Raw genomic sequence first — 15,049 nt, 5'->3', positions numbered from 1 at the left:
CCTTGAACTCACAGCGACCCACCTACCTCTACCTTCCTGAGTGCTGGGATTAAAGATGTGTGCCACTGTATCCGGCTTTCTATTTTTGTTAATGTTTGCTGTATTACCTCAAATGTCAATCACTGTGACAAAGTCTGAATGTTTACTAATTGACACATCTGATTATTTATCACCAATGCCTCTAACTCAAAATTCAGAAGAAAGCTTTTCCTCTTGGCACAGAATCGCTACAATAATGTAATAGTAGCTAAATAAAATATTCAGACTTAATTGATAAAATATGTAAAATAAAAATTCATATTTATAAACAATTTTAAGTCAATTCAATGAGAAAACAAACAATTCAAAATAACCACATTGGGCTGGAAAGATGGCTCAGTAATTAAGAACTCTTCCAGAGGACCATGTTGGTCTAACAGCAGCAGCTAACAACTGCCTATAACTCCAGCTCCACAGATCCAACACCCTCCTATGGCCTCTACAGGTACATACACTCACATACATATACCCCCGCACACACACACACATATACATACACACACTGACACACACACATACACACAGAGATATAAACAGAACCACATACACCACATACATATACACACACGCACACATAACACATACACACAAATACATAAGCAAAAATAGGCAAATCTTTTGAAAATAGCAATATTGCTGATAGGAAGAAAAATTCCCACAAATGATAGCACCTAAGCATACTGAATTATGTTTAAACGTATATTATTTACATAGATTCTGAAGTTTTTGTTTGTTTGTTTTTACTTTTGTAACCTAAAAGTCACAAAGCATCTCCCCGTGGTCAAAAGGCATGCCCCATTAGTCAGAGCACACCCCTACTTCTCTAAAGTCAGGTCACAGTGATGAGCTTGGGAAGGCCACTTTGTTTGCTCATCTAAAAAGTAAGCAAAAGCCTGTCAAGAGAATGAAGAGGTGAGCTGCAGACTAGAGGAAATTATTTGAAAAAAGACCATTATCTAAACACACAAAGTTACCATAAAACTTAGCAGCAAGAAAACAAGCAAAGTATGTCCTAAGGACATCATTTAATATTTCTCTAAGAAAATAACAGCCTCACCTGTGAAAAAGGACTCCACACCATATTTTAGAAAGGAAATACATTCTGCTGGAAGTTTGGTTGTGAGTCTTAATATCTGCTTTGATATACTGCTCGGTAGAGTCTTTCAGAGGCCCTCTGTGGTAGGCTCCTGTCCTGTTACTTGTTTGCTCCTACATCCAATGTTCATCCCATTTGTCTTTCTAAGTGAGAATTGATCATCGTACCCTGGGTCTTCTTTCTTGTTTATCTTCTTTAGGTGAATAGATTTCAGTATATTTATCCTATCTTATAGGTCTACATAAGTGAGTATATACCATGTGTGTCTTTCTGCTTTTTGGATACCTCACTCAGGATGATTGTTTCTAGGTCCCACCATTTGCCTGCAAATGTCATTGATTTCCTCATTTTTAATTGCTGAGTAGTATTCCATTGTGTAAAAGTACCACAATTTCTGTATCCATTCCTCAACTGAGGGACATCTGGGTTGTTTCCAGGTTCTGGCTATTACAAATAAAGCTGCTACAAACATGGTTGAGCAAATGCCATTGTTGTGTACTTGAGCCTCTTTTGGATATATGCCTAGGAGTGGTATAGCTGGATCTTGAGGAAGCACTATTCCTAATTGTCTGAGAAAGCGCCAGATTGATTTCCAAAGTGGTTGTACAAGTTCGCATTCCCACCAGCAATGGAGGAGGGTTCCCCTTTCTCCACAACCTCTCCAGCATGTGTTATCACTTTAGTTTTTGATCTTAGCCATTCTGGTGGTATCATGTGAAATCTCAGGGTCGTTTTGATTTGCATCTCTCTGATGGCTAAGGACATTGAACATTTCTTTAAGTGTTTCTCTGCCATTCTGTTTTCCTCTACTGAGAATTCTCTGTTTAGCTCTATACCCCATTTTTTAATCGGATTGCTTGGTTTGCTGCTTTTTAACTTCTTTAGTTCTTTATATATTCTGGATATCAGCCCTCTGTCAGATATAGGGTTGGTGAAGATACTTTCCCAGTCTGTAGGCAGTCGTTTTGTTTTGATGATGGTGTCCTTTGCTTTACAGAAGCTTTTCAGCTTCATGAGGTCCCATTTATTGGTTGTTGCTCTGTGAGCCTGTGCTGTTGGAGTTCTGTTCAGGAAGTTGTCTCCTGTGCCAATGAGTACCAGTGTCTCACCCACCTTTTCTTCTAACCGATTTAGTGTATATCAAAGCAGATATTAAGACTCATAACCAAACCTCCAGCAGAATGCAGGGAATAAAAAAAAGGGGGGTGGTGGTGGTGGTTAATATGAGTTAATATGACCTGGAGAGGATAAGAGTTCCACAAGGACCAAATATATCTGGGGACAGGGGTCTTTTATGAGACTGTTTCTCCAAACAAGGACCATGTATGGATGCAACCTAGAGCCTCTGCTCAGATGTAGCCCTTGGTAGCTCAGTATCCAAGTGGGTACCCTAATAAGGGAAACAGGGACTGTTTCTGACATGAACTCGATGGCGGGCTCTTTGACCTCCCCCCTCCCCCCATGGAAGAGCAGCCCTGCTAGGCCACAGAGGAGGACTTTGCCAGTCCTGAAGACAATTGATAAACCAGTATCAGATGTAAGGAGAGGAGATTCTCCCTTATCAGTGGACTTGGAAAGGGGCAGGGAGGAGATGAGGGTGGGAGGGTGGAATTGGGAGGGATTGGGAGGGAAAGAGGGAGTGGGATACAGCAGGGATACAAAGTTAACAAACTGTAACTAATATTAAAAAATAAAAAAAAGCAAATGCAAACTAAAATGAGAGGGAGGAATATATCCTGACTTATCTTTTAGAATGATCAAACTCCAGAACACTGACATTGACAGAAGATGGTGAGATGGTGGAGCAACTGGAACTCTCGGATACTATTGGTATGTGCAAAATGTTCCAGTCACTTTAGAAGAAAGTATAATGACAGCACATGAAAGGAAACACTCTCACCATGCCCTTCAGTAATTGTACCTCTCAGTGTGTACGAAGAACTTGAAAATGTATAGCCACATATAATATACACACATGGATGTTCTAGTTTCTACTTGGAAGCAAAGAAGAAACTTTTTAGTAAGTGAAGGGACAAATGGACTATGGTACTTCAGAGAAAGTGCTATTTACATGCTGTTAAAACAAACAAAAAAAAATGAGTTCTGGATTGAAAGATATAGAAGAAACAAAAGTATTCACTACTAAGTGAAAGGTACCAGCCTGAAAGGGTTAATTATAGCTCCAGTTAGACAGCATCCTGAAAAGGCAAAATAATAGCACCGACCACTACCAGCAGCATTTTGTAGAGACTAGTGACGTGGGAATATGAAGAGAGTGAGCCCAGAGGATTTTTAATGCAAAAAAGAAATACTCTGCCATAATATTATCACAGTCATTGTACATCTCTCCCAGCTCAGAATCATACCATCCAGGGTGCACCCCATTTTGCATCATAGATTTTGGGTGACACTGTATCGGTGAGGGCTCACTGGTCATAAATGCTCTGGAGAAGCTGCTGGCAAAAGGGGCTGTGGAAGTATGGGGGTAGAGGGGGTAGATGGTACGCAGGAAGCCTCCGTAGCTGAGATCCGATTCTTCTGTAAACCCAAACGTGTTCTAAAGATCGTCTTCAGATTACAAACGAAAAGTTTGACACGGATGAGGAGCAGAACAAGCTACGGGGGAGAAGGAGGGCTGTACTCAGTACCTCCCTCCTTTATGAAGCACAGTTCTGAAGCCTGGTCAAAAAACAGCAAAGTAGCAAAAAGAAAACACGCTTCAATGATATCACGGAGTTGCAATTCATTTGCACCATACTTTAGTCTATTGATCTCTACATAGTTTGTTATAACTGTACCATATTATATAACGATTTAAATTATATAGTGACTTGTTCTATAATTTTAAAACGTTCAATATTTTATCATAAATGGATGTTAAATTCATTAAGTAAATTCTCAACAGCGAATCAAACTTTCCTCTTTTACCTCTAATACACTAAATCCTAAATTTTTCTCCCAAGTATCCTATTAAACTATGCTTGACTTTTCCTCTGGTAACTGGCTTGAATTTTCTTGGTAATTGTTTTTCTAAGCCAGAGTATTGTGAGTTAGCAGAGAGCCGATGAGAGCTGGTGAAGGGAAACGATCCTTTTGTGCGGATCACTCTGTGTGTTTTCTTCACATCTTTGCTTCTGCAGAAGGCTGGCCTGAGGTTGCTGGACTCTTCTGTCCAGATGTGTGTAAGAGCACGTGAGGCCTTCATGAGGGTGAATGTGTCTTAGGAAGTTGACCGAATGCCCAAGTGCGGGATAACTATAACAACTCTGGCATTCTTTGTTCCTTAATAATTCAATGAAATAGTCTCCCAATAAACCAAATAAAAATAGCATTATAAAGCTTCTTCAGAATTACAATCTTTTGTTCTGTGGTGAGAAACATATTCCAATCTATATGCTGTTTTTGTTTTGTTTGTTATGTGTTTTGCTTGATGAAGTGGTAAATCTGAGTTTTGGGGGCCAGCACTTTACACCACAAGTGAGGAGGAAGAGAGCAGGTTCCTTCCACATAAAACACATCGTACATTTATCATTTCCAGAGAGGTGTAAACGGGCAGATTCTGGGTAGCTGTAACTCCTACTGCCTTCCTGGAATTGCCTTTCAGTCTAGATGCCCAGATTAATTGTAGGTTAGAAGCTACTCTACTTTTTGTGTAGACAGCTGGTTTCTGGCTATTTTGTTCAGCTACCTTTTCAGGAGAAAAATAAGGGTTCTGAGCCATAGAGCCCATTAATATATTCCCATAAATATAAATAAAAATATTTTTTATTTCTTTTTCAATTTTTAAAATCATATCAGCTTTGAAGTAACTATATTTCTTTTTAAAATTATAATTGAGGTGGACTTTAAAAAGATACTGGTGGTGCAAAGAACATCATCACAAAGAACTTCAAAGAGTTTATGTCGGACATGCCAATATATTATATTAGCTAATGCAGAGCCTTTGGTGTCTGGATTTCTACTTTATGCTGGGAGTCCACTCTGCTCAAATCAAACCTTCTGCATGTTTTTATAAGTTATGGCTGAGGTAGCCTTTTAGTTACACTTGCTTTATGATTTTTCAAGAATTTACTTGATCATGCTATATGAACTAGAACTCCTGGTAGTTTGTAGCGGAAGTTTTGGCTTTGTTGTGTTGGGTATATTTCTGTTGTAGTCCCAAGTGTGAGATGCAGAAATGTTTCATCCATAGCTGACAGCAGCGTCCTGAAAGGTGCTTGATCTTTGTCAGCTGATAAAACAGCCTTGTGAGAAGGCGTGTGATCCTTGCCAAAAAGAAGCTGCCTCGTGCAGGGGGCATGGTGCTTGCCAGCTGATAACATCTTGGCATGGACTCTGAGATGGTATAAAAGGAGCCACAGACAGACAGAAATCACTTTGCCTCACAAGACTTTGCATTGCTTCACTGCGCTTTGTTTTGCTTCTCTCTTAGAGGACTCTCTGTGCTGCTTCTGCTGAATCATGCTGCTGCGGCTGATTTGTGCTGTGTTTGCTGGTCTGCTGTTTGGCTGGACTGCTGGTATCCTGATGATGAAGAGCAGAATCACCCCAAGGTGATGTCTAAAGAGGTCCATGCTTCTCATCCCTATTAACCTTCTCTCTCTACTGCCTAAGGTCTGTGGGTTGGAAGGGAAGTAGAGTTGTTTAAGAACCCTAAATAAAGTAGGTTTTAAAAAAAATCAAAGCCTACAGTAGTTGTCTGACCATATTGACTTTAGTATCTTTGGAAAATTTAATCTTTACAGTACTATTCACCTGCCTAAGGTATCTAAGCCTTGACCCCTGCTACATAAATTACCCTCAAGCAACTATGCATGCTTGAGTGCATAAAATAAAGAAGGACAGGCAATCAACATTCTTTCTCATCATTTCTGTAAGAAAATGTCAATTATATTCCTAGATCAGACAACAGTTAAATCATATAACTTTCCACTTAACTGGATGGAAAAAAAAAATTCCCAGAGCATAATTTAAACTCTCTTCAGCCCAATAGCTAGCCTAAAGCTGGGATAAAATATTCATAGAATACTGACCTCGAATTTTGCCATTGTAATCTCTACCACACAAAATCATCAGAAATGTATCAAATACCCACCATTATTCCTATACTGCCTTCCTCTGCTTTCCATTCCCTCCCAGTTTTTGTCTTGTTTGTTTTTATGTGTATGTATGTTTTGCTTGCATATGTGCGCTATATATATATATATATATATATATACATTTATGCAATATATATGATATTGAGAGAACCAAGCCTGACCCCAAAAGTCACCAATTCCAGGAAGAATACAATAAAATTCCCTATCCAAGGAATAGCCTGGAGGTAACCACAAGAATGGGAGGGTATCTTATCTAAGGGTGGGGCATCTGTGCTGGGCAGCCCACCAACATTATAGTAGAACATTCAAGACACAGAAATAACTAACATTCCTAGGGTCTATAGATAGCTCTCTCAATGTTGGTTAGCCACAGACACCTTGTAACAAGCTTGCCCTTGATGAATGTCACCAAGTTGTGTAACTGCTAAGCTGTAATTTCCCAAACCTTGCTATAAACCAATAAAAACCCTCCTCCCCTGAGCTTGAGGCTCTATCCTCTATACCACTGTGTTGGTGACAGTGTGGGCCTGAGCTTGAGCTTATGATAAAAGACCCTATTGTGTTTGTATCAGAATTGGCTCCTTGGTGGTCTTTGGGGTCCATGAGACTTGGGCATAACACCAACATGTCTCTCTCCTTCCCTTTCCTCTCCTTCTCCATCCATTAAACTTCTTTCATATAATATCTGTTGTGCATAAGTCTCATTAAGTTAATTTTGAAACAAGAGATGGGGCAGACAAAGAGCTCATCTCCTTGCTCTAAAATGCCCTCCTAATATGGACTCTCCCTGTGAATGTTGAGTGTATTTGCTCCACACGCTACTTATTATCACACTACCCTTCTTACAAACCTCAGAGACCTCTCTGTTATATACAGAGTTAAGTTCAAATTCATGAACATAAAGCCTCTAAGATCTTTTTTTTTTCCTCTCTCTGAAATGGTAATAGGAATAGGAATTCAAACACCAATAGCACCAGTTACCACATACTGGTAACTATAAAAGTTGCAGCTCCTCTGTTTCTGTCTGGGAAAAGGAAATAATAGCAACAGCTATAATAGATTGTTGGGACAATAAAAAGAGTTATGGAGAAAATAAACAGTGACAGTTTCTGAGCCCTTTATATACATATAGTATTGGCTGTTATTATTGGTCTTACCCTCTTCCCCAACCTTTGTAATCTGTGTATAACAAGTAGCTCAAGTCCCCATTATGTTAATGCCTACAGGACACCTTACTATGACCCTGCGCTTGCCACCTACTATAGCAGGTAAAAATCTCCTTTGCCAAATCCAACACTGGGGAGTCACCTCTGCAAATGTGCAAACACAGCCTTACTGCCCCATCCTCCTGCCCCCACTCCACCCCACTCCCGTCCCCCTGATCACAGCATCCCCCTGACCTTCTCAGCTTAGAGATCCAAGCTGAAGTCTTGCTCTTAGCACTTTACTTTCTAGATAGGTTCTTGTATCACAGACCTGAATCACCTCATTTCAGTATCTATTGGCCTCTGTTGCTGGACTCAGGCCTTTCAGGAGCCCAAGACTGTGAGCTAATTCCAATTATCTGCAGCAGCTTGCACTATTCCTGGCACAGAGTAAGCTACCAATAAATTTTTGATAAGTTATGAATAAATAAATTAATAGATGAATGGTTGGGGCACTCATTCATCTGGTATTCTGTTAGGGATAAACAAAAGAGGGAATTCCAGAGAAAGGGTGTTGAAGTATAATAACTGGTATGAGGGGCCACAGAGCACATTACACTTTAACAAGCAGTTCAAATGTACACTGAGGTTTATGAAGATCAAACGGGTAGCAACGGACCTTCCATTTCAAAGGCAACCCAGCCTTGAATGTATACATAGGCGAAGGGCCTACTCCCAAGTTATTTGAATAGAATCTTGCTATGTAGTATGTATTACGTGAGCTCTGCCTGTATTGAAAACATTAGACCCTTAAAAAACAGCTAAAAAAGAAAAGCATGCTTGGAAATGTGTCTGTGGGAAGTCATGTTATTAATTATATCAAACAAACTCATCTTCATAGAACAAGTATGCTGCTAGTATGCCGCTACCATCCGCAGTGTGATAGTCACCCTGGCTTTCCTCTGGCGCAGAGAGGACTTAGCTTCTCCCAGTGGTCACTGTCCTCAAGGGAAATACAAAGATGACCTACAGCCAGAACTAATTAAGATTCTTGTTCCGTCCAAGAAAAAAAAAAAAAAACATACCTTCCTTGAAACTACAGCCTAGTTCTCTTCCCATAGACCAACCCCCTCAACCATCCACTGTAAGACCTGTCACAGTAAAACCTGGGCTATCAATGGAAAACCCAGAAAGTCCCTGAGAGAACAAAAATATCGAAAGAAGAGATAAATATTGAAAGGAAGATCAAAGGGAAAAAAAAGGAAGCAAGATTGGATCAGACGGCTGTCTTCATTTTATTGGCAGGATCGAATTACTTAATCTGGGTCATGAGATTCGAAGAAATCAATTATTAAAATAAGCAGGAAATGTGAACACTCAAAATTGATCAGCTCCATGGGAAACAAATCCCTATCAAAATTCATGACATTCTTACTTATCTCTTTCATTTTCTCACTTAGTGCACGCATATTTCCTGAGGAATGATAGAATATTTTTCCACAGAGTTTAAAGAGCTAAGTATTTCATGATCAAGTGAAAATATATCTCATCTTCTAGTCTAAGTAAATTCAAGATATAACAAGAAAGAAATCCCAAGTACACAGCTTAGTGAATTTCCATAAACTATGCAGAGGCCCATGAAGTATGTGTTTGTTTAAACTGCCAAACAGTTTTCCTAATCAGGAACATATGACTAGCCAAGTTGCTTCAGATGTTTTACCAGTCTATGTCACCATTTTGATGTTCATCAGTTCTATGTGCACAATGATATACTGCTAGAGGTAATTTTTCATTCCCATGATCATTAACAACATTGAAATCTTTCCCTATTTTGCTAGCCACAAGGATAAGTCTCCTTTGTGAACAACCTATTGATGAACCCATGGTTATTTTCCCATCAAGGGGTCTGCCTTTTCAAATCAATTTGTACTTCTTCACAAACTTTGGATAAAAGATTTCTGATGGACATTTTGCAAATACGTGATGCTCACATTCCCTACCAATAGGCCCAGCACCTACCTGTAGCTGGCTGGATGCTGCCCGTGGCTTTTTAGCCCACACTTTGTGTCTCTTTACAGGGAAAGGGTAGGCTGCTGCCTCGTACAGACATGCATAGATGTGCAGCCAAGATGGCAGCTGCTTCACTTCTCAGTCCTCAGTGATAAAATTCTGAAACACATTCGCTGAAATTTTCTCAGTATCCTGGGAACTGAGCCATAAATGCAGGGAATTGCATCATAAATGTTTATCTTTCCACTCTGGTACTGGATGAGCCAAACCCACGGCCTCACACTCACCAGGCGGATGCTCCACCATGGCCACCTCAGAAACTCCCACAGGTTTTCTGCATTCCCTATTCCGCTGCTTTGGTTGCTTGCATATTCATTTTGCTCTGTTCTGTTTTTACAGTAGCTCAACTTTCCAGTCAATTACTTTTGCTTAATCTTTACTTCATACCCTACATTTAGAAAAACCCACACTACAACTTCTTGCTTCTTCAATCTTTGTGGATCCTGCTAGTGAGTTTTCAATACACGTCTGTATAGAGCAGAAATTGAGAATGCTGGTGGCAAGAACAGTTGCTAGTTTTCTGCAGATTTGCTTCATTTTTTAGTTTAAAAAAAAAAAATTACCCCCTCATCTTTCCGCACTGGCCTTCTTTTGTTCATCCTTTATTCATAAATTATCAGTGTTCTCACAGAAAATAACACTTGCTGTCAGAAAACATAGATGGTCTGAAATAAGAGGGCTTATGACGAGCAAACACAGTATCTTCCGCTCCTCCTCTGTAAGGTCTCATGTATAAACACCACAGAGGCCACCAGCTTTCAGTGGGGAGGCAGGTGCTGCCAGCAGGCGCGGCTTCCTGCTGGCATCCACTCCACTAGCAGGCAGCTCTAGCTTAGACTCAGAAGGGGTTGGTCCTCGCAGCTGAGGGTAGAATCAAAACATCGCTCTGGGATTGTACCGGTAACCGGCAGCTGCGGATGGCACTCACATTTCGGTGAGCATCGTGCGGAAGGTAGAGAGAGCTCCGCAATGTAAAGACAACTTTCATCAGTGACTTCTGAGAACAGAGTTTCGGCTTTCGGGATACTCTGTGTTTGTTGGTGCGCACCAGCTGTGCGTACGCATCATACTCATGTGAAGACTAGAGGTCTGTTTCAGGTGTCTCCCTTTATTACTGCCCACATTCTTTTTTTGGGGGACAGCGTCTCACTTAGCCTAGAGCTCCTGGACTAATAAGATTGGATGACCCCAGATCCCCGGATCCCAGCTGTCTAGTGCTGGCGTTACAGACATGCCACACACACACACGTGACTTTTTGTGTAAATGCTAAAGATTCAAATCAGGTCTGCATGTTTGCTCGGCAAGCATCCTACCCCCTGAGTCATCTCCCCAGCCCTGGCATGACAAGGCTTTCTCACTTAATTTTTATAGTGTAGTTAATAACTTGGACAAAAAGTGTTGAGTTTAAGATGAGATGTACAATTAAAGGCATAGTCTAACGGGCACTGTAATGGGTCAATAGACAGGCATTTGTGTGTTAATCAGCTCCTTTTCATATTTGTATCTCCAGAATCTAGCTCAGTATAAAACAGGAGATCCAAAAATAAATATTTTTACAACAGTTGCATTCTACAACAACTTGCTTTGAAATGCATCAAGAAACCCAGAAGGATAGATTGGATTCATAAGAAGGGATGTGATAAAACAAATATTGCAAAATATTAATGATCAAAAATTGATTAGTACAGGTATTGGGTTTATGGATGCTCTGTCATGATATAAAATGTTTATATTTAAATATACAGGGAAGGAGAATTTATTGGATTTAGGGGAATTTATGTGAAAATGGTATTATTTTTTTGAAGTGTGAGGAATTGCATTTTTCAAAGTAGATATTATTTATCACAATCCAAACTTTTTTTGTGCTTGTTTCAATTTTATTTTAAGGTACTCATACACACAGGGGAACAATTTCTGTGCATAAACATGTCTGTTCAACAACTTTGCTTTTGGCATAACATGAAAAAATAACACAGATCTATAATAGACGAAAGACGGGATGCCTTTCTTTCTCTCAGTTCTATGGCTGAGAAAACTAAGACCCACCCACCTGGCTCTCATGGTCAACTGAGGTCCTGTTTTCTGTTTTGCCAACATCACTCACTCTTACTCTGAACTCTTATGTCAAAGAGCAGGGGGAAAAAAGGAACTGAGTTCTTTTTTTTCTTCTTATATACTGAGGGGTACATCTTTTTTTTTTCTTTTAAATTAAAAATTTGGACAGATTTTACTACTTTTTTATATATTTTTGTTTTAAATATTTTATTTGTAAAATCATCATACAACTATTAGGTTTTTAAAGCATTTTTAAATGGTTCAGATACTTTAAAGAGTATCTGAAGAGAAAAGCTTAAGGATGAGAATTTATTGCAGCCAGGAACATGAGTCAGATGATAGGGCATGCTCTGGGAAAGTACCATAAAAGATAAATATCTATAGTCTTTGAAAAATAGTTTATATTATCAGAAAAAGGGTAAAGAGAAGGGAGAGGGGGAGGAGGGAGGAGAGGAAGAGAGAAAGATGAAGGGATAGAGGGAGAAAGAGAGAAATGAAAAGTGATGAGAGGAAAGGACAGAGGGAAGAAGGAAGGAAAACAGAGAGAGAGAAGAGAACGGGAGGAAGGGAGAGTCAGAGAGAGACAAAGACAGAAAATCTAGTGTGTAAAGAAGTGCATTGGTCACAACATCCTCTACTGTGCATGTAGTGCTCACAGCAAACCATAAGAAATACTCTACTAGCCTTTCTCCCCAGAACCATCAAGTAATTAAATAAAAGAACATGAGGAATTAATTTACCTGAAGTCACTCAGCAAATAAAGACACTGGTCAGTGAACCCAGGCTTCCCACTCTTTTAACCATTTATGCAATTGTATATCTTCTAGAAATAAACAATCGATTTGTATCTGATCTCACTGAAACATAGGCTAGATATACAAAACAGAAAAACATAAGATACTGGTGCCCGGCAGCTTGAAGAGAAATACTCATGGAAAGCAGACATACATAGAAGAGCCTTTGAGTCTCCACGAAGAGAACAGGACTTCTCGTATTGACACAGAAAACACCAAAGAAAATTTATACAGCTTGTTACTTAGCATCTTTCAGCTGAAATTTGGGATTTCAAGACAAACCAATTAAAAAAAAAAAAAAGGAAAGAATAGGAAAAGAGAAAGAATCTGTTCCCCCGGAGCTCAGAATAATGCCTTATAATTGTAAATAACCCAGTTTTATCCCAAAGTTTAGTCTGTCTAGAACAGGGGATGGACTATTTTAGATCCCTGTCTCTGTACTATTTTACATGGTTAAGTGTTATAAACCCAGGAAAGTACCTTGTTTTAGTGTTTTTTTTTTTTTTTTACTTTAAGAGAATAAAATGCACTTTTTTTTTTTTTTTTTTTTTTTTTTGCATTGGAAAGTGGAGGAGGAGGAAGAGGAGGACTTTCATGCTTTGATTTTGAAAAATCTAAGAATCTAAAAAGGCTCTTTGCCCAAAGGCCATCCATCTTTGTAGCTGGCAGACCAAAAATGCTAAAGTGGAGGGGCGGGGGTGGAGTGGAGTGGGGTGGGAGGGGCACAAATGATGTCTACGGAGGAAACATTTTGGTTTTTTTTTTTTTTTTTTTTTCACAAAGGAAGCACACAAGGCCCCATGTGTTGTTTTTGTTTTGTTTGTTTGTTTGCTTTTTAGAGAGTTTGGTTAGGATTGTTTCTATTGAATACTTTTCAAAACAGACGTCATCAGCTGTGAGAAATGTAACTTCCTATCCAACATGTTAATGCGCTTTAGTTGTAAAATTAACTCTTCTGCAAGTCCTTGACTTGACCTTTATAAACTTATGAAGTAGGAGCCAATTAAACAGCATAGAGTCTCTGCTAAAAATAATCGCCTTGGCTAAGGAGTAATTGATTGCAGCCGTAATAGATTCTAATGGTAATTAGATACCTAGAGGTCCAGCTGTCAATTACTCTAGCCCTTCCTGGTGGTAATAAAACCATTTAGCTTATCTTTTTTCTTTGCTACTTAGAAAGATATGATCTAAAAATTGCATCTTTAACATCAAGTTACAGGACTTGGAGCGTAGCTCAGTGATGGACTGTTTCCTATCATGCAGGAAGCCCTGGGTTCCAGCACTTATCCTGAAAAGGGGGAGGGGGATCAAGTTAAGAATAGGGGAATTAACAAACATTTCCCCAACTTTACAGCATACAGAAATTAGCCTTTCTGTGTCAGGCTGCCGTTGTTGATTCTGGTTTTTGGGGGGTGTCCAACAGACACTGGTGTGTTCATCCATGGGAACCATCTTGTTGATGTTGACTGGAACATTGTAACATCTAGGACACAGTGCTACTGAAGTCATCGTTGTCATGTTGCTACTGTCTAACCATCCCTTCAACTCTGTCCATGTTTTTTTTTTCCCCTATATTTTAGGTCATTTGGTGTTTGAGGCTGTATGCATTTATATTGGTTCTGTTTTCCAGTGGACTGATATTGTTTCATGGTAAAACATTCTTCATCTCTGGAAAGTTTTTGCTTTAAATCTCTGATATCATATTTCTTCTATATATCTATTCCTACTCCTACAGCATATTTTTCATATGTTTTTCTTCCTTTCACTTTAAGTTTGTAGGTGTCCTTCTATCTAAAGCTAGTTTCTTTTAATTTTTAATGTTGTTTTCATACACACGTCATTATGTTTTGTTTCCATTCCTCTTCCTCCTCCCCCACTGTCCTGTAAGGTCAATTATTAGGGCCTTGTTTTGTTGTAAGTATTTTTAATGTATTGTTAATGCCCCTTCTGCCATTCAGTGTCTTTTGGTTGGATAATTTAATCAATTAAAACGCAAACTACTTATTAATAGTGAAGTGTTTACCTTTTACTGCTTGTTTTTGTTGAACTGTCATGCGATCCCTTGTGTTCTCTTCCTGTCTTCCTCTCTTTGTTGGTTTTTTGTTTTGTTTTCTGTTTGATATGCCTTGATTCGTGTGTGTGTGTGTGTGTGTGTGTGTGTGTGTGTATTTTCTATAGGTGTTGTGTATTTGGTATAAATAAGTAAAAGTGATGGGTACTCAATCCTGTACTATTTTCAACAAACCATTCTAGATAAGAGTTTCATTGATGAGCATTGAAGAAAAATCAGTTTTGGATGTAAAGAAAAACATTTAATGGAGAATGGGGCTTTTCTAGAAAGGACTTTGAAAAGGAGGCAAAGCTGCCGTGGACTTTTCCACTGTGTTCCAGAATCCCCAGTTCACTGAGGCAGTTACACTGACTGGCTCAGGCTGTGCCATCTCTCCTTAAACCCACTCTGATTTTCATGGAAAATGTGTGATTCGGAAGTTTCTGAGGTTCTGTGTGAAATGATTGATGGTGAGCATGTCAAGGATCAGCTCCAACTGGCACTTCCGCTCCCTGCTGTTTTTAAGGTCTTGTTCAGGGGCCAAAAGGGCTCTGAACACTACACTCTTACCTTGGATTCCAGCCATGTCATCTTCAGATAGATTGTATCAATGAGCTGAGTAGTTTTAATGTGTGTGCGTGTATACACATGTCTGTGTGTGTGTGTGTGTGTGTGTGTGTGTGTGTGTGTGTGTGTGTGT

The sequence above is a fragment of the Psammomys obesus genome, unplaced genomic scaffold, assembly GCF_907164565.1.
Source record: "Psammomys obesus unplaced genomic scaffold, mPsaObe1.curated_primary_1811, whole genome shotgun sequence".
Taxonomy (NCBI): Eukaryota; Metazoa; Chordata; class Mammalia; order Rodentia; family Muridae; genus Psammomys; species Psammomys obesus.
This window is presented reverse-complemented; position numbering follows the sequence as displayed.